Here is an 18,462-nt window from a genome sequence, read left to right on the forward strand (position 1 = left end):
ACTGGGTGAGAGTATTCTGCTTAATTCAGAGACTCTGTCCATCACCACCCCTTGTTGTAAATATTTTTGTCCACCCTAAGCGTGGAAGGGTATGCTCAGATGTGAGTCCCTTGCTCATTGCACCATCAGGATTCAAGCAAGCCGGGCCGAAGACGGCTGAAATGCCAGAAACCGGTCCCCGGAAGCTTGTTTCCTTCCCAGTGTAAGAATTGGCTTTTGTAGTCTGGTCTGCCCTGTTCCCATGATGCACTGGGCCAGGGACAGACTAATTTGCATACAGCCAGGTTCTGAAACTGGGATGGTGCAATGAGCTAAAAAACGGTGTTGGATCTAGCCCTGATCTCTTGACTGGGTGAGAGTATTCTGCTTAATTCAGAGACTCTGTCCATCACCACCCCTTGTTGTAAATATGGCACCCGGAGACAGCAGTTGATGGATTGACTTGGAGCTCCACCTATCTTTTCTCCTTGGAGGGAAGATCTTCGTTCTGGGAAGAGAGGTCATTAATCTAACCTTCCTTGGCCTGACCCCAGCCAGGGACTCAGAGAAATATGACATTTCTGTACGACCCAAAACCAGTACAAATATGACTTTGGACTTTGCAGAATACTCATTTTCACATCTGCTACACTGGACATTAGTGCGTGTCTGGAATCTGTAGGCTTTGTGGAAGTTATTTTAGCCATGGGCCCCACATCCCCATAGGGAAATAATGAAGTAAAAACACAGTAAAACACACTGACTTTCCCTGGCATGTTCCTTTCCAGTGTATAAAGCCTATTCCATGTCACCACCCAATTCTGCATAAGTCCTGCCACACTATTCACTCTGTAGCTGCTCCTGGACTGCGCACGCTAGGAATCTCCCCTGCGCAGCCCCTACATGTGTGCACATGCATGTACACCTGTGTCTGCATGTAACCAGCACGGTGCCCCATACTCCAGCTGCTGCGCAGCGGCCTAGTCTAGCCAGGGGGACACCAGTAAAATCTCCATGCAGTCTGCTTCATTATGAGTTCACTGTGGGTGAATCCCAGATTATGAGTCTCCCCCACAGTAAAACCACAACAATTAGGTGCTCAAAAAGCGAAAAATCCGGACGGCCCATAGTGTCAGAACCACCTTCTAACAGCCACGTTTCCGCAGATCTGCGTACTGGGGATGAAGGTAATGGTAAGCAATAGGTCCAGGGTTGGAATGCCCTTTTGAGTCTGTGCAAACCTACTAACTTGCATGTTTTAAGGGTTTTCACAAACTCTTCTCAATCTTTTCCCATACTGAGAGAGGTTGGAAATTTACTCCAGACAATGGCAGACATAAAACTTCTTCCAGGGTTGGGAAAAAAGTGGTTGGAGGGAAAGTGAACTTGCAAACACTCAGATGTTCACATGAGCAAATCTACATCTGCATATTTGCTGATGCTAATATTTTCTAGGAGTATTATTTCTTGGCCTACTTCTGTGAAGTCTTGTGCATTCACGAAAGCTGTATATCTGCGCTTAATGCAGGACTTGGGTGCACTTTTGAGACTTTATTTAATAATTGGGCCCCTAATTAAGTCTGGCGTTAACCATGACCATTTTTTTATTTTTTTTATTTTTTTTATTCTGCGAAGAAACATGTCAAACATATGGTTCCAGCATATGTACAGTCACTTAAGCATGGCAAAAACATAACCTTGACCTTATGTGTTTATTAAAATTCTCTCTCTCTCTCTATGGACCAGCTTCACTGAGAGTGGCAGCATTCTGTTATTTCACAAGAAGCATATCGATACAGTCGTTATGTTCAGTGCCTGGAACTACTAGGGCAATGTGTGCTTTTTAAGACCAAAAACAATTTTTGCTTTTGACAATGTTTGATATAATGGTGAGGACCCACTAGCTCCCACAACAATAAAGTTTTACAAACACCATACCAAAACAAGTCTTGCATTGACAAACCCAAAAGGCTGACCAACAATTTCAGACCTAATGACTTTATCAATGCTTGTTTATTTTTAGGTTTCCTATAATCTTATTAAAACTGGTTACCCTGATTTTCCATTATAAATATTTTTGAGAAATACTAGAATACTTTAGAAAAGAGTGCACACGACAAAGTGAGTGCATCCCTGTGTTGAGGCACATCATGAGGTTCAAAAAAAGACTCCAACAGAGTTCTTGAGAAAATGTTCAAACTTTTAGTTTTTATTCCTCTTGTCGGTTAGTTGATATTTAAAGCATACCAATCCGTTCAAAGATGCTTCATTTTTAAGCGTGATTCATAGGTTCCACTCCAATGCATTTCGGGCAAAATAGCCCTTTGTCAAGGAGTATCTACAAAACGAAGAAGATATAATAGAAATAAGGATTAGGCAATAGAGTAATAGGGTAGTTCATGCTTGGTTTAAGGGTGATGTTTGGTCGTAGTGCCGGTGGTGAACACTGTCAATAAACCGTAGTGATTTTAATCAAAGCAAAAGTGTTCAAATGGCCGGCTAGATTTTGAGGGCTGTGAGTGAACGATAAGGACAGGCGGAGTATGATAGGGTTTTTTTAAATCGAAGACGAAAAGTGCTCGTGAGCCGGTATCTAAGGTCAAAGTGACGGTTATAGGGGGTGGTGCAATACATTAAACGCGCATGCAATGGGGTGTGGATAAAGCGATAAAGCACTCAAAAGCCACAACTTACTACCAAGTAGCAGGACACCTAGGTTAATCGCGTGCTGCAAAAATGACGTGAGGACAACAGTTAGAAATTATTACAAGCAGAGACTCTCTCCATACAGCATGTACGCGTGGAAGTAACTGAGCTTACTTGTTAGAGTGTAAAGCCGCATCGTGGTAATGGACCGGGTTCGTGGACTATCGGTGCCGCGTTTGGTTCAAGAGACGGTGGATGAGGAATGTGACAAGATAATATAGACCCATGTGATAGGCTACAGCTACGAACTAAAAATAAACGACGGACTGAGTCGGGGGCCATGTTAAAGTGAAGAATGTTCTGTGTAAATAAAGTTACACAAAGACAAGGAGAGGGTAGAGCCAAAATTAAGAGCACAGAGTAAATATTATAGGGTATAGATGGCGGAACAGATGTGAAAGACAGTCAAGCATGATTACTACATGGATGGTATACATATAATGGGAGTGCCAAGGAAACCGGGTAAACATCAAGAACGGCATTCAAAAACAGCAATATAAACAATGAATTATGAAGGTCAAAAAAGCAGAGTTGAATCGAAAAATAAAACAATCAAGCGCAAATCACAGGTAACAACTAAATTCTGTACGGTCGTTGAGGCCAAAAGGCTTCATGAACTGAAGGCGATATATCCAGTACATCTCTCTCTGTAGGAGAAATTTGCAATTATCTTTCCCCTCCTGTTTGGTGATGGTTTCTAGGACCATGAACATCAATTGGGCCACATTGTGTTTTTGTTCTATAAAGTGCGCAGCGACGTTGGATTTTTCATTTTTGGTGCGGATATTAGATTTATGTTCATTAATGCGCACTTTGATTTTCCTCTCAGTTTTACCGATGTAGATTTTCCCGCAGGGACATTTTAATAGATAAATGAGATTAGTGCAATCGCACGTTGCGTTAACATTGAGTTTGATGGTATTGCCTTTCATGGGATGAGATATGCTGTTACCTTTGATGATACAATGACAGTTGTTACAGTTCATGCAAGGGCGGGTGCCTTTGCTTACAGCGATATCCTTGGGTGTTTGAGTGAGGATTTCTTTGAGATTCTTGTTGCGTGTATAGGCAAAAATAGGGGGATCCTTAAATATATTTCTGAAGTCGGGTTCTAATTGTAAGATGGACCAATGTTTCAATATGATTTTTTTATACGTTGTACTTGATGTAGAAAATTTAGACACGAGTACCATCCTGTTTTCATTAGAGCGGACCGTTTTTAGGGCTCGGACTCCTCCCCCTGGGGGAGGAGTTTCGAGATCCTAATGTTATAAGAAAAAAAAGAAGAAGAAGAAGAAGGGCCTTGGTGAGAGGAATTCCACACATTCCTTTGCGTTTTCTGGCATGTGGTCAGTGATTCGTCTTCCCTGTGCTGTGTATGTAGTAGCCTTGAAGTGATAGGCTGTAAGTAATGTACGCGTGCCCGATGTGGCATTTTGTGTGCGAGAACGAGCATGGCAGAGTGATTAATCTTAATTACGAGCTGTCAGAGTGCCCGTGTAATGCAAGCCAGATGATGCGAACGCGTTCACAGCGGTGAGCGCGTTCAATGTTAAATGACGAGAGGCAGCAGGCGAGGCTCACAGAAGATGACTCATACATGCTCGTCCACACTGTAGTTCTTGTTTTACAATACGATCGCTTTCGCGATCGGTTGAAGTGCCACTTGTTTTTTAATAGAACGAACCTTTCCGAAGAAGGGACAGACCGCAATAGTGCATTACGAGGGTGAGTGATGATTACGAAGAGAATTTGGATTTGTGGGAGTCACTTGGAATAATGCAACATCGTGTTTGTCACTAAAAAAAAACACTTGCACGTCTTAGCACTGCACTCTTAAGCATTCATTGGTACGTTTAGTATATCAAGTGACACCGGTTAAAATGTCCAGTGGAGGTACCCTTTGTAGACTCGCATCTGTTTGTCATAGCGCGATTATCCCAAGAATGGAGCGATGCGGGGAAGTTAGCGAGTGAAGGTGGTTACCTCCTTCTTACAGTGTAATTCATACTGCGCAGCACTTCGGATATAGCCTCAGCCAAGACCCAACAAATCAGGCATATAAATATTGATGGGTCCTCAGTGATCCATGGGGTGGCTCAGGACCGATGTATGCCCCATATAGGTAGGAGGCTGGGCGCAGAGATAGGCAGTCAAACGTTTTCCTCTCCAGCTCGATCTAGCATCCGCAGCAATCTTACCCAGCTACAGATAGATGTCAGCGCGGCCGGTGGTGGCCTAACATCCAGACTCTCTCCCAACAGCGCCGCCGAGCCAGACGCTACATGCCCCTTGTGGTGTCAGTCGTGTGGAGAGGGCAATTATGTGTAGAGGGCTGTTATGTGCTGTGTGCTGTTATGTGCTGTGTGCTGTTGAGTGCTGTGTGCTGTTGAGTGCTGTGTGCTGTTGAGTGCTGTGTGCTGTTGAGTGCTGTGTGCTGTTGAGTGCAGAGTGCTGTGTGCTGTTGAGTGCAGAGTGCTGTTGAGTGCTGTTGAGTGCAGAGTGCTGTGTGCTGTTGAGTGCTGTGTGCTGTTGAGTGCTGTGTGCTGTTGAGTGCTGTGTGCTGTTGAGTGCTGTGTGCTGTTGAGGGCAGAGTGCTGTTGAGGGCAGAGTGCTGTTGAGGGCATAGGGCAGTTGAGTGCTGTTGAGTGCTGTGTGCTGTTGAGTGCTGTGTGCTGTTGAGTGCTGTGTGCTGTTGAGTGCTGTGTGCTGTTGAGTGCTGTGTGCTGTTGAGTGCTGTGTGCTGTTGAGTGCTGTGTGCTGTTGAGGGCAGAGTGCTGTTGAGGGCATAGGGCAGTTGAGTGCTGTTGAGTGCTGAGTGCAGTTGAGTGCAGAGTGATGTGTGCTGTTGATAGTGTGTGCTGTGTGCTGGTGAGTGCTGTGTGATGTTGAGGGCAGACTGCTGTTGGGGGCAGACTGCTGTTGGGGGCAGAGTGATGTTGGGGGCAGAGTGCTGTTGAGGGCAGAGTGCTGTTGAGGGCAGAGTGCTGTTGAGGGCAGAGTGCTGTTGAGGGCAGAGTGCTGTTGAGGGCAGAGTGCTGTTGAGGGCAGAGTGCTGTTGAGGGCATAGGGCAGTTGAGTGCTGTTGAGTGCAGTTGAGTGCAGAGTGATGTGTGCTGTTGATAGTGTGTGCTGTGTGCTGGTGAGTGCTGTGTGATGTTGAGGGCAGACTGCTGTTGGGGGCAGAGTGCTGTTGGGGGCAGAGTGCTGTTGGGGGCAGAGTGCTGTTGGGGGCAGAGTGCTGTTGAGGGCAGAGTGCTGTGTACTGTTGAGGGCAGAGTGCTGTTGAGCGCAGAGTGCTGTTGAGGGCAGAGTGCTGTTGAGTGCTGTGTGCTGTTGAGTGCTGTGTGCTGTTGAGTGCTGTGTGCTGTTGAGTGCTGTGTGCTGTTGAGTGCTGTGTGCTGTTGAGTGCTGTGTGCTGTTGAGTGCTGTGTGCTGTTGAGTGCTGTTGAGTGCTGTGTGCTGTTGGGGGCAGAGTGCTGTTGGGGGCAGAGTGCTGTTGGGGGCAGAGTGCTGTTGGGGGCAGAGTGCTGTTGAGGGCAGAGTGCTGTTGAGGGCAGAGTGCTGTTGAGGGCAGAGTGCTGTTGAGGGCAGAGTGCTGTTGAGGGCAGAGTGCTGTTGAGGGCAGAGTGCTGTTGAGGGCAGAGTGCTGTTGAGGGCAGAGTGCTGTTGAGGGCAGAGTGCTGTTGAGGGCAGAGTGCTGTTGAGGGCAGAGTGCTGTTGAGGGCATAGGGCAGTTGAGTGCTGTTGAGTGCAGTTGAGTGCAGAGTGATGTGTGCTGTTGATAGTGTGTGCTGTGTGCTGGTGAGTGCTGTGTGATGTTGAGGGCAGACTGCTGTTGGGGCAGAGTGCTGTTGAGGGCATAGGGCAGTTGAGGGCAGAGTGCTGTTGAGTGCTGATGAGTGCTGTGTGCTGTTGAGTGCTGTGTGCTGTTGAGTGCTGTGTGCTGTTGAGTGCTGTGTGCTGTTGAGTGCTGTGTGCTGTTGAGTGCTGTGTGCTGTTGAGTGCTGTGTGCTGTTGAGTGCTGTGTGCTGTTGAGTGCTGTGTGCTGTTGGGGGCAGAGTGCTGTTGGGGGCAGAGTGCTGTTGAGGGCAGAGTGCTGTTGAGGGCAGAGTGCTGTTGAGGGCAGAGTGCTGTTGAGGGCAGAGTGCTGTTGAGGGCAGAGTGCTGTTGAGGGCAGAGTGCTGTTGAGGGCAGAGTGCTGTTGAGGGCAGAGTGCTGTTGGGGGCAGAGTGCTGTTGGGGGCAGAGTGCTGTTGAGGGCAGAGTGCTGTTGGGGGCAGAGTGCTGTTGGGGGCAGAGTGCTGTTGGGGGCAGAGTGCTGTTGGGGGCGCTGTTGGGGGCAGAGTGCTGTTGGGGGCAGAGTGCTGTTGGGGGCAGAGTGCTGTTGGGGGCAGAGTGCTGTTGAGGCCAGAGTGCTGTGTGCTGTTGAGTGCTGTGTGCTGTTGAGTGCTGTGTGCTGTTGAGTGCTGTGTGCTGTTGAGTGCTGTGTGCTGTTGAGTGCTGTGTGCTGTTGAGTGCTGTGTGCTGTTGAGTGCTGTGTGCTGTTGAGTGCTGTTGAGTGCTGTTGAGTGCTGTGTGCTGTGTGCTGTTGAGTGCTGTGTGCTGTTGAGTGCTGTGTGCTGTTGAGTGCTGTGTGCTGTTGAGTGCTGTGTGCTGTTGAGGGCAGAGTGCTGTTGAGGGCAGAGTGCTGTTGAGTGCTGTGTGCTGTTGAGTGCTGTGTGCTGTTGAGGGCAGAGTGCTGTTGAGGGCAGAGTGCTGTTGAGGGCAGAGTGCTGTTGAGGGCAGAGTGCTGTTGAGGGCAGAGTGCTGTTGAGGGCAGAGTGCTGTTGAGGGCAGAGTGCTGTTGAGGGCAGAGTGCTGTTGAGGGCAGAGTGCTGTTGAGGGCAGAGTGCTGTTGAGGGCAGAGTGCTGTTGAGGGCAGAGTGCTGTTGGGGGCAGAGTGCTGTTGGGGGCAGAGTGCTGTTGGGGGCAGAGTGCTGTTGGGGGCAGAGTGCTGTTGGGGGCAGAGTGCTGTTGGGGGCAGAGTGCTGTTGGGGGCAGAGTGCTGTTGGGGGCAGAGTGCTGTTGGGGGCAGAGTGCTGTTGGGGGCAGAGTGCTGTGTGCTGTTGAGGGCAGAGTGATGTGTGCTGTTGAGGGCAGAGTGATGTGTGCTGTTGAGGGCAGAGTGCTGTGTGCTGTTGGGGGCAGAGTGCTGTGTGCTGTTGAGGGCAGAGTGCTGTGTGCTGTTGAGGGCAGAGTGATGTATGCTGTTGAGGGCAGAGTGATGTGTGCTGTTGAGGGCAGAGTGTTGTGTGCTGTTGAGGGCAGAGTGATGTGTGCTGTTGAGGGCAGAGTGCTGTTAAGTGCTGTTGAGGGCAGAGGGCTGTTAAGTGCTGTTGAGGGCAGAGTGCTGTTGAGGGCAGAGTGCTGTTGAGGGCAGAGTGCTGTTGGGGGCAGAGTGCTGTTGGGGGCAGAGTGCTGTTGGGGGCAGAGTGCTGTTGGGGGCAGAGTGCTGTGTGCTGTTGAGGGCAGAGTGATGTGTGCTGTTGAGGGCAGAGTGCTGTGTGCTGTTGGGGGCAGAGTGCTGTGTGCTGTTGAGGGCAGAGTGCTGTGTGCTGTTGAGGGCAGAGTGATGTATGCTGTTGAGGGCAGAGTGATGTGTGCTGTTGAGGGCAGAGTGTTGTGTGCTGTTGAGGGCAGAGTGATGTGTGCTGTTGAGGGCAGAGTGCTGTTGAGGGCTGATGAGTGCTGTTGAGGGCAGAGTGCTGTTGAGTGCAGAGTGATGTGTGCTGTTGATAGTGTGTGCTGTGTGCTGGTGAGTGCTGTGTGATGTTGAGGGCAGACTGCTGTTGGGGGCAGACTGCTGTTGGGGGCAGAGTGATGTTGGGGGCAGAGTGCTGTTGAGGGCAGAGTGCTGTTGAGGGCAGAGTGCTGTTGAGGGCAGAGTGCTGTTGAGGGCAGAGTGCTGTTGAGGGCAGAGTGCTGTTGAGGGCAGAGTGCTGTTGAGGGCAGAGTGCTGTTGAGGGCAGAGTGCTGTTGAGGGCAGAGTGCTGTTGGGGGCAGAGTGCTGTTGGGGGCAGAGTGCTGTTGGGGGCAGAGTGCTGTTGGGGGCAGAGTGCTGTTGGGGGCAGAGTGCTGTTGGGGGCAGAGTGCTGTGTGCTGTTGAGGGCAGAGTGATGTGTGCTGTTGAGGGCAGAGTGATGTGTGCTGTTGAGGGCAGAGTGCTGTTGAGTGCTGTTGAGTGCAGTTGAGTGCAGAGTGATGTGTGCTGTTGATAGTGTGTGCTGTGTGCTGGTGAGTGCTGTGTGATGTTGAGGGCAGACTGCTGTTGGGGGCAGACTGCTGTTGGGGGCAGAGTGATGTTGGGGGCAGAGTGATGTTGGGGGCAGAGTGCTGTTGGGGGCAGAGTGCTGTTGGGGGCAGAGTGCTGTTGGGGGCAGAGTGCTGTTGGGGGCAGAGTGCTGTAGAGTGCAGAGTGCTGTTGAGTGCAGAGTGCTGTTGAGTGCAGAGTGCTGTTGAGTGCAGAGTGCTGTTGAGTGCAGAGTGCTGTTGAGTGCAGAGTGCTGTTGAGTGCAGAGTGCTGTTGAGTGCAGAGTGCTGTTGAGTGCAGAGTGCTGTTGAGTGCAGAGTGCTGTTGAGTGCAGAGTGCTGTTGAGTGCAGAGTGCTGTTGAGTGCAGAGTGCTGTTGAGTGCAGAGTGCTGTTGAGTGCAGAGTGCTGTTGAGTGCAGAGTGCTGTTGAGTGCAGAGTGCTGTTGAGTGCAGAGTGCTGTTGAGTGCAGAGTGCTGTTGAGTGCAGAGTGCTGTTGAGTGCAGAGTGCTGTTGAGTGCAGAGTGCTGTTGAGTGCAGAGTGCTGTTGAGTGCAGAGTGCTGTTGAGTGCAGAGTGCTGTTGAGTGCAGAGTGCAGAATCCTGTTGAGGGCAGAGTGCTGTTGAGGGCAGAGTGCTGTTGAGGGCAGAGTGCTGTTGAGTGCAGAGTGCTGTTGAGTGCAGAGTGCTGTTGAGGGCAGAGGGCTGTTGAGGGCAGAGGGCTGTTGAGGGCAGAGGGCTGTTGAGGGCAGAGGGCTGTTGAGGGCAGAGGGCTGTTGAGGGCAGAGGGCTGTTGAGGGCAGAGGGCTGTTGAGGGCAGAGGGCTGTTGAGGGCAGAGGGCTGTTGAGGGCAGAGGGCTGTTGAGGGCAGAGGGCTGTTGAGGGCAGAGGGCTGTTGAGGGCAGAGGGCTGTTGAGGGCAGAGGGCTGTTGAGGGCAGAGGGCTGTTGAGGGCAGAGGGCTGTTGAGTGCAGAATGCTGCTGAGTGCAGAGTGCAGAATCCTGTTGAGTGCAGAGTGCAGAATCCTGTTGAGTGCAGAGTGCAGAATGCTGTTGAGTGCAGAGTGCTGTTAAGTGCTGTTGAGGGCAGAGGGCTGTTAAGTGCTGTTGAGGGCAGAGTGCTGTTGAGTGCAGAGTGCTGTTGAGTGCAGAGTGCTGTTGAGTGCAGAGTGCTGTTGAGTGCAGAGTGCTGTTGAGTGCAGAGTGCTGTTGAGTGCAGAGTGCTGTTGAGTGCAGAGTGCTGTTGAGTGCAGAGTGCTGTTGAGTGCAGAGTGCTGTTGAGTGCAGAGTGCTGTTGAGTGCAGAGTGCTGTTGAGTGCAGAGTGCTGTTGAGTGCAGAGTGCTGTTGAGTGCAGAGTGCTGTTGAGTGCAGAGTGCTGTTGAGTGCAGAGTGCTGTTGAGTGCAGAGTGCTGTTGAGTGCAGAGTGCTGTTGAGTGCAGAGTGCTGTTGAGTGCAGAGTGCTGTTGAGTGCAGAGTGCTGTTGAGTGCAGAGTGCTGTTGAGTGCAGAGTGCTGTTGAGTGCAGAGTGCTGTTGAGTGCAGAGTGCTGTTGAGTGCAGAGTGCTGTTGAGTGCAGAGTGCTGTTGAGTGCAGAGTGCAGAATCCTGTTGAGGGCAGAGTGCTGTTGAGGGCAGAGTGCTGTTGAGGGCAGAGTGCTGTTGAGGGCAGAGTGCTGTTGAGTGCAGAGTGCTGTTGAGGGCAGAGGGCTGTTGAGGGCAGAGGGCTGTTGAGGGCAGAGGGCTGTTGAGGGCAGAGGGCTGTTGAGGGCAGAGGGCTGTTGAGGGCAGAGGGCTGTTGAGGGCAGAGGGCTGTTGAGGGCAGAGGGCTGTTGAGGGCAGAGGGCTGTTGAGTGCAGAATGCTGCTGAGTGCAGAGTGCAGAATCCTGTTGAGTGCAGAGTGCAGAATCCTGTTGAGTGCAGAGTGCAGAATGCTGTTGAGTGCAGAGTGCTGTTAAGTGCTGTTGAGGGCAGAGGGCTGTTAAGTGCTGTTGAGGGCAGAGGGCTGTTAAGGGCAGAGGGCTGTTGAGGGCAGAGTGCTGTTGAGTGCAGTGCTGTGTGTTGTTGAGTGCTGTGTGCTGTTGAGGGCAGAGTGCTGTGTGCTGTTGAGGGCAGAGTGCTGTGTGCTGTTGAGGGCAGAGTGCTGTGTGCTGTTGAGGGCAGAGTGCTGTGTACTGTTGAGGGCAGAGTGCTGTTGAGTGCTGTTGATTGCAGAGTGCTGTTGAGGGCAGAGTGCTGTTGAGGGCAGAGTGCTGTTGAGGGCAGAGTGCTGTTGAGTGCTGTGTGCTGCTGAGTGTGTGACTATGTGACAGTGTGTGACTATGCAGGGTGACATTGGGAGTGTGCGGGTGAGCAGTGTGTGAATGTTACGGGGCAGTGTGTGAGTGTGCAGAAAACACCACACACACATACACCACACACACATAACGCACACACAAACCACACACCTCAGTCTCTCAACACCACACACTTGTCACCACTCAACACAACACACTCACCACCACACTCACTCCCCAGGCTCACCCCCACAGACTCACCAGCACACACTCACCAGCACACAGAAAACAACACACACAACAACACACCCCCAGCCGTCAATGAATGCTTTCACCATGCACAAACACCAACAGCCATCATCCATCTGTGCACGCTTTTACCAAGCATACACCCACCAGCCGTCAGTGCACCCTTCCACCAGGCACACACATCTCCAGCCGGCAGTGCACTTTTCCACCAAGCAATCGCAGTATGGTACACTTTACTTTTAAACATATTCATATAAAGCACAGCATGCCACCATTGGTAAAATTACAATTCAACCAACATACTTCCACTACACACCACATGCACACACTCCATAACACATGGCAAAAAGACATTGGCATTTACAATGCCATTAGCTCAAACTCAAATAAATCCGAGCCCGATTGCATTTCTAATGCTTTTTTTTTTAGAGCATCAGTTCGGTTGATTGCCTCCACACGGGTGATGGTTTCATCCATTAGTGATTTAGGATATCCCCTTGTCATGAAACTGTGACACATTTCTGACATGCGTATTTTTGTAATGTTTTCGTCTGAAACAATGCGTTTAGCTCGCAGCATTTGCGAAAATGGAAGGTGTTGTTTCAATGCTCCCTGGTGGAAGCTGGTGTAGTGGAGGGTATTGTTGCGGTCTGTGGGCTTGCGGTATAAATCTGTACTGAATCCCTTGGTGGTTTTAGTGATGGTGACGTCGAGGAAATTGATGGAATGTTCGCTTAATTGCCAGGTCAGTTGTATCCTTTCATCTTTAGTGTTAAGCGAATTGAGTGCTTGTAGTAATGTGGTTTTGGTGTCATTCCAAATGATGAGCAGGTCATCAATGTACCTGATGTATAGTTTGATATGGTTGTTTAATAGAATACATCAACACATTTTACTAAATGATGCTGCAAAGAATTGGTACCTACAATTTTACAGTAGTTAAGCGAAATGTTTTTGCTTCATTTTTTTGTGAACATTTTATTTTGAAAGCAAAGAATCATCAATCTTGCTTTCAAGCTTTTGCAAATATTTGCACCTAATCAGACAGCATTCTGGGAGCATTATACATTGCCTCTTTTTGCTAAACATTGAAAATGTGTACACATTTTTATACTAGAACCACTGTCAGTAGTGCAGTCTGAACGTACATTTACTTAAAGCGCTCACCCGAATAATCAAGGCTTTGCATTAATGAATCATAAATACAAGTTTGAACAGTATTAGCACATGGACACAAATATTATCTTAACTTCAGGCAATGCCTTGTTTCCTGATTCATAATGTGATACTGTAAACTGGCAGCAAAGGGTTTGTGCATTAGGGGGTTGGGCCTAATTGTCCCAAGGACAAAATACACATGAAAACTTGTCCTTGGCCCCAAACAATATTTTCCGGGTGTCGGGCAATAGGTATTCCACATCCCTGTTAGCATCACCTAAGCACAGCATCACTTGAGCATTACTCAGCACCACCTGAGCACAGTCTCAGCACCACCATCTCAGCACCACTTCAGCAGCATCACGCACCACCACCACAGCATCACTCAGCCCCACCTCAGCATCAGCACAGCACCACCTGAGCACCACTTCAGAATCAGTACAGCACCACCTCCTCATCGGAGCACCACCACCAGCGCAGCACCAACTCTGCACCATGCAGCCCCACAAATGCTGCACGATTTTAGAATCAGTGCAGTATCACCTCAGCACAGAACAGCGCAGCACCAACTGAGCACCAGCGCAGCACCACCACCTCAGTCTGACTCAGCACCAGCACAGCATCATTGAGCACTAGCTCAGCTCTAGCGCAGCATCTCCTCAGCATCACTAAGCTCCACCACAGCATCACCTCAGCATCAACATAGTAACACATCAGCGCTCCACCAACCGTGCAGCCCCACCTCCGCTCCAGCGCAGCCCCACCTCCGCACCAGCGCAGCCCCACCTCCGCACCAGCGCAGCCCCACCTCCGCACCAGCGCAGCCCCACCTTCGCACCAGCGCAGCCCCACCTCCGCACCAGCGCAGCCCCACCTCCGCACCAGCGCAGCCCTCCTCCCCCACCTCTGCACAAGCACAGCCCCATCTGCAGCCTCATCTCTGCACCAGCGCAGCCCCATCTGCAGCCCCATCTCTGCACCATGCGCAGCCCCATCTCTGCACCATGCGCAGCCCCATCTCTGCACCATGCGCAGCCCCATCTCTGCACCATGCGCAGCCCCATCTCTGCACCATGCGCAGCCCCATCTCTGCACCAGCGCAGCCCCATCTCTGCACCAGCGCAGCCCCATCTCTGCACCAGCGCAGCCCCATCTCTGCACCAGCGCAGCCCCATCTCTGCACCAGCGCAGCCCCATCTCTGCACCAGAGCAGCCCCATCTCTGCACCAGAGCAGCCCCATCTCTGCACCAGAGCAGCCCCATCTCTGCACCAGCGCAGCCTCTCCTCAGCAGCAACTCGGCACCAGTGAAGCACCACCTCATGGCCTGGTGTGATGAGGGCTTTGTTGCTTAGGTTAATATCTCTTTGAGCTATTGGGGCTTTCAGTTGAAACCTACGTGTAAGGTAGATTTATAGCACATGTCCTGGATAGTAACTTTTAGCAATCACTTAAGCAAGAAAGGAGAGTGAGATCCAAGTGCTCTGCATTAACTGACGGTCTTCAGTTTTCTCTGGGAATAAACTGTTGGTTATGGCTCAGCCATATTTCATGCCACAGGTTGGTTGAGATTTCCATAGTAATAAGGCAATATTTTTCCAGTAGTCTTCCAAACCCTATCCCAACAGTTGAGAGACCTCTACATACCTTGAATCTTAAAGAATTTGGATATTACAGAAATAAATTAAATGTACGTAAATCTAGTTAGCTCTTTGCAAACTGACATTTCTTTTAATTGCTTCGGCGTCATCTAAACAATCCATCTTTCAGTGGACAGTATCTGTAATGATTACATGTTGCCATAAGACTAACAGACCACTCCTGCGAAAACCTTAAGATGATTGTACCTGGATAGTGCATGCATTGATGCATAAAACATGTGCCCATTTGAGAAGCGGGCTAAGCAGAAATTTGGAGGGCTGTACCCACCTTTGCCAATCATTATTCTATTGAGTGATACTAGGGTTGATGCAATACAGACATCTCGGTACAAATGTTTTGCTTAAATATAGTAGTTTTTTATGTTTATAATGGCCTTCCTATCTCTTTGCTTGACATGGGCTTGCTGTTCTATTCTTCTGTTTACCAGTATCAAAGCACCTATTCACCTCCACCACCTACCCCACGTTGGACAACATCATGGCCACCCTCATCCAGATCAAAGAAGACATGCACATCATCAAAGAACTACTCTCCACACACCCAATTCACCCCTCACCCACCTCCACCTCACCTCCCAACATGCCCCCTACCGCTACGGTTGACCCCCTCACTCAACGCTCCTCACTCCGGACGTCAATCCCAGTTCACAATCGCAACAACCGCCCTCGTCGCCCCTGCAACCCCTCACCCACCTCCACCTCCCCTCCCAACATGTCCCCCACCCTTCCGATTGACTCTCTCACTCAACACCCCCCACACTGGACTTCAACCCCTGCTCGCAATCGCAACAACCGCCCTCGTCGCACCTGCAACCCTACTTCGGACCTCGAGACACTCACCCTCCTCCGCTCCTAGGACCCAGCCCCCCAAATTCACACATCCACCTCACACCTCGCCATTCCCACGATACACTCAAACCCCCTTAGACCCCCCACACTAAACAGCAGATTCTCCATCCCCAATAACCTTAGAAAAGTCCCTCTCTCTCTAGAACCCTCTACCACCCTCAACACACCCCGTCTCAAATGCACTCTCCTCAACTGCAGATCGGCCTCGAAACATTCCGCCGCCATTGCTGATCTCCTCCTAAAGCTGGACCTTGACCTAATCATCCTGACTGAAACCTGGCTAACTGAATCCTCGACACCTATAATGGACATTCTGGTTCCTCCCAACTACCACATCATCAGACTTGACAGATCAGGCAAAATAGGTGGTGGAATCGCATGCATCTACAGGAACACCCTCTCTGTTCTGAAAGTCAACTCCACCTCCCTACCATCCCCAACATCCTGTGAATACATCTGCCTCGACATTATTAGTGAGGGCAAACCGATATGCTCTCTTCACAGCATTTACCACCCACCCAGGGACAACCTCACCTTTTCCCAACAAATCATGGATATGATCTCAACCAATGCCGGACGGCAACTCACCCAAATATACCATGGCGACTTCAACCTCCACTGGAACGATTGCAATGACGCGGTGGTAAACAGTCTTAAAAATTTCCTCGATGCCCTTGACCTCACCCAAATATGCAACAGCCCGACCCACGAGAAAGGCTCTATCCTCGACCTTATCATCTCCAAAGAGGACACTATCCAACTTGAGTCCATCCAACCCTGTGACTGGTCAGATCATCATATTGTCACATTCTTCATCAATGAAAAAGTTAAATTTAACTCGGTTCAATCCTCCAAGCCCAAAGTCTGGAAAAGAGACATGAAAAAACTAAACCCAAGCTCTCTGCCTCCTAACAGTTGCAATATCCTACTCCCACCGATCGGCGCGACGGACGTTCAATCCCTGACTGACCACTATCTCAACGCTATGACCTCAATAATTAATGAGGCTACACCTATGCAGCTAAAAAGAGTCTCTACTAAAATCTCCAATCCATGGTACGACGGGAGTCTCAATGAGGATAGACGAGACATGCGAATGGCAGAACGCACCTGGAGATCAGCTCCCTCTGCACTTCACCTAAAAACTCTGAAGAAAAAGAGAAACGCCTATTTCAGGAAAATAAAACGCTCAAAATCAGATTTCTTCAGCCTCCAGCTCGACCAAGCAAAAAACCGTCCAAGAAAGCTGTTTGAGCTAATCAGATCACAATCCAAGGAACAACCCCAACCTCTCAGCACTGTGCGCGAAGCACCATCCTGTGAAGACTTCTCCGCTTTCTTTATCCAAAAAACTGACAACATAAAGAGCGATCTCCTCATTGACGCAAGCCTCTACTCCAAACACCACTGCATAGCACCCATTGAACCAAAAAACAATGCCTCATGGTCAACCTTCGGCACCTACTCGGAAGAAGAAATTGGCAAACTGCTCAGCACATTGAAACCATCCAATCACCTCACGGACCCCCTTCCTGCTAACGCTGTAAAAGACTTTACCCCTTGGCTTCTCCCACTCTGGACTAAAATTATCAACAGCTCACTTCAACAAGGAATCATACCTGACTCCCTCAAAGTTGGACAAGTCACACCTCTACTAAAGAAACCTACAGCCGACCCCTCTGACCTGAATAATTACCGTCCCATTACCAATATTCCCACTCTCGCCAAACTGCTGGAAAAATGCGCACAACACATTGAACAATTTGACCTCCTCAATCCTCATCAATCAGGCTTCCGAGCAGGACATAGTACAGAAACTGCTATGACTCACATAATTGACGATGCACTTCAAATGCTAGACCAAACCAACACCTGCCTCCTCATCCTCCTTGATCTCTCTTCAGCATTCGATACCGTTAAACATGAGAATTTACTCGAGTTACTAAACAAAAGAATGGGTTTATCTGGAACCGTTCTCAAGTGGTTCACTTCCTTTCTACACAACAGGTCGCATAAATTCAAGAGCAACAATTTGTTGTCCTCGCCAATACCTGTAACGCTAGGCGTCCCCCAAGGATCCTCTCTATCCCCGACTCTGTTCAACCTAGTTATGGAACCTCTCACCACCCTGCTACAAACATCCAATGTACACTTTCATATGTACGCCGATGACACCCAACTTTATCTCAAAATACAATCCCCCAAAGACATTGCGCTCCTGAACTCAAAGATCAAAAGCACCCAATCCTGGCTTGCCGACAATCATCTCAAACTCAATGCTCTGAAAACAGAGTTCCTTCTGATCTCACCTCCAGCGAAGATCTCCACTACTCAAATTTGGCTTAAAGACCTAACCGCACTCAATGTCCAACCCACCATCGTGGACTCAGCAAAATTTTTAGGCATAACACTCGACACCAATCTCAACATGCAGCAACATATCAGCAAGGCAACCAAGGGAGCGAACTTCCAAATCAATACTCTGAGGAAACTTAAACCCTTCCTCCCAGCCAAAGACTTCCAAACCGCAGTACAAGCGCTAGTCACCCCTCGAATAGAATATGGCAGCATCGCCCTCTGCGGACACCCCTTAACTACTACCGCGCCCCTAAGAGCTTCTCTAAACGCAGCAGCGAGACTCATCACTGGGTCAAAAAAGCACTCACATATTTCCCCTGACTTGAAATCCCTGAACTGGCTGCCATTTGAAGCCAGAATTCATCTGAAAATCGCCTGCATGACACACAAGGCGGTACACCTGAACTCACCCGGCTATCTCGCTCAGAAGCTGACAATCTCTGGCGGCGCTAGAAACACTAGAGGCACACACAATCTTCTGCTGAAACCTCGAAGATTCCGGAAGGAAAAAACATATAAGCGCTGCTTCTCAGGAATGGCACCCAGGATCTGGAACTCACTACCTCCCGAAACCAGGCTCTTATCTTCCTCCACACTCTTTAAGAAAGAAGTAAAAGCTATCCTCATGGCCAAATACACTTGAACTATTATCTCGAACTCTTTAAAGACGTTGCATCGATCTGTACTACGTGTTGCTTATTTGTATTACTTGTCTTATTGATTTACATGACTGGCTTTGCCTCCACCTGTGTGTACTGTTAGCCTTATTGACTCACCTGTTTTAACTATGCTTCCTCATGTACCCCTTCTATGTAAAGCGCTCTGATATCTGTAAAGATCTGGTCCGCGCTTTTTAAAACTTTCAAAATAAATAAATAAGCAAATCCCACGATGGAGTAGGAAAAATTAATTGTTAACCAGAGGTCTCCATTATAGGTATTTT

At 49.5% G+C, this 18,462-nt stretch overlaps 1 protein-coding gene across 1 annotated transcript in view; it reads left to right on the plus strand.

The window, feature by feature from the left end:
• NCKAP1 (NCK associated protein 1) overlaps positions 1–18,462 on the plus strand; it is a 577,107-nt gene that overhangs the window by 145,920 nt on the left and 412,725 nt on the right. The window lies entirely within an intron of this gene.

Source organism: Lissotriton helveticus, chromosome 3_1, assembly GCF_964261635.1.
Source record: "Lissotriton helveticus chromosome 3_1, aLisHel1.1, whole genome shotgun sequence".
NCBI classification, from domain to species: domain Eukaryota; kingdom Metazoa; phylum Chordata; class Amphibia; order Caudata; family Salamandridae; genus Lissotriton; species Lissotriton helveticus.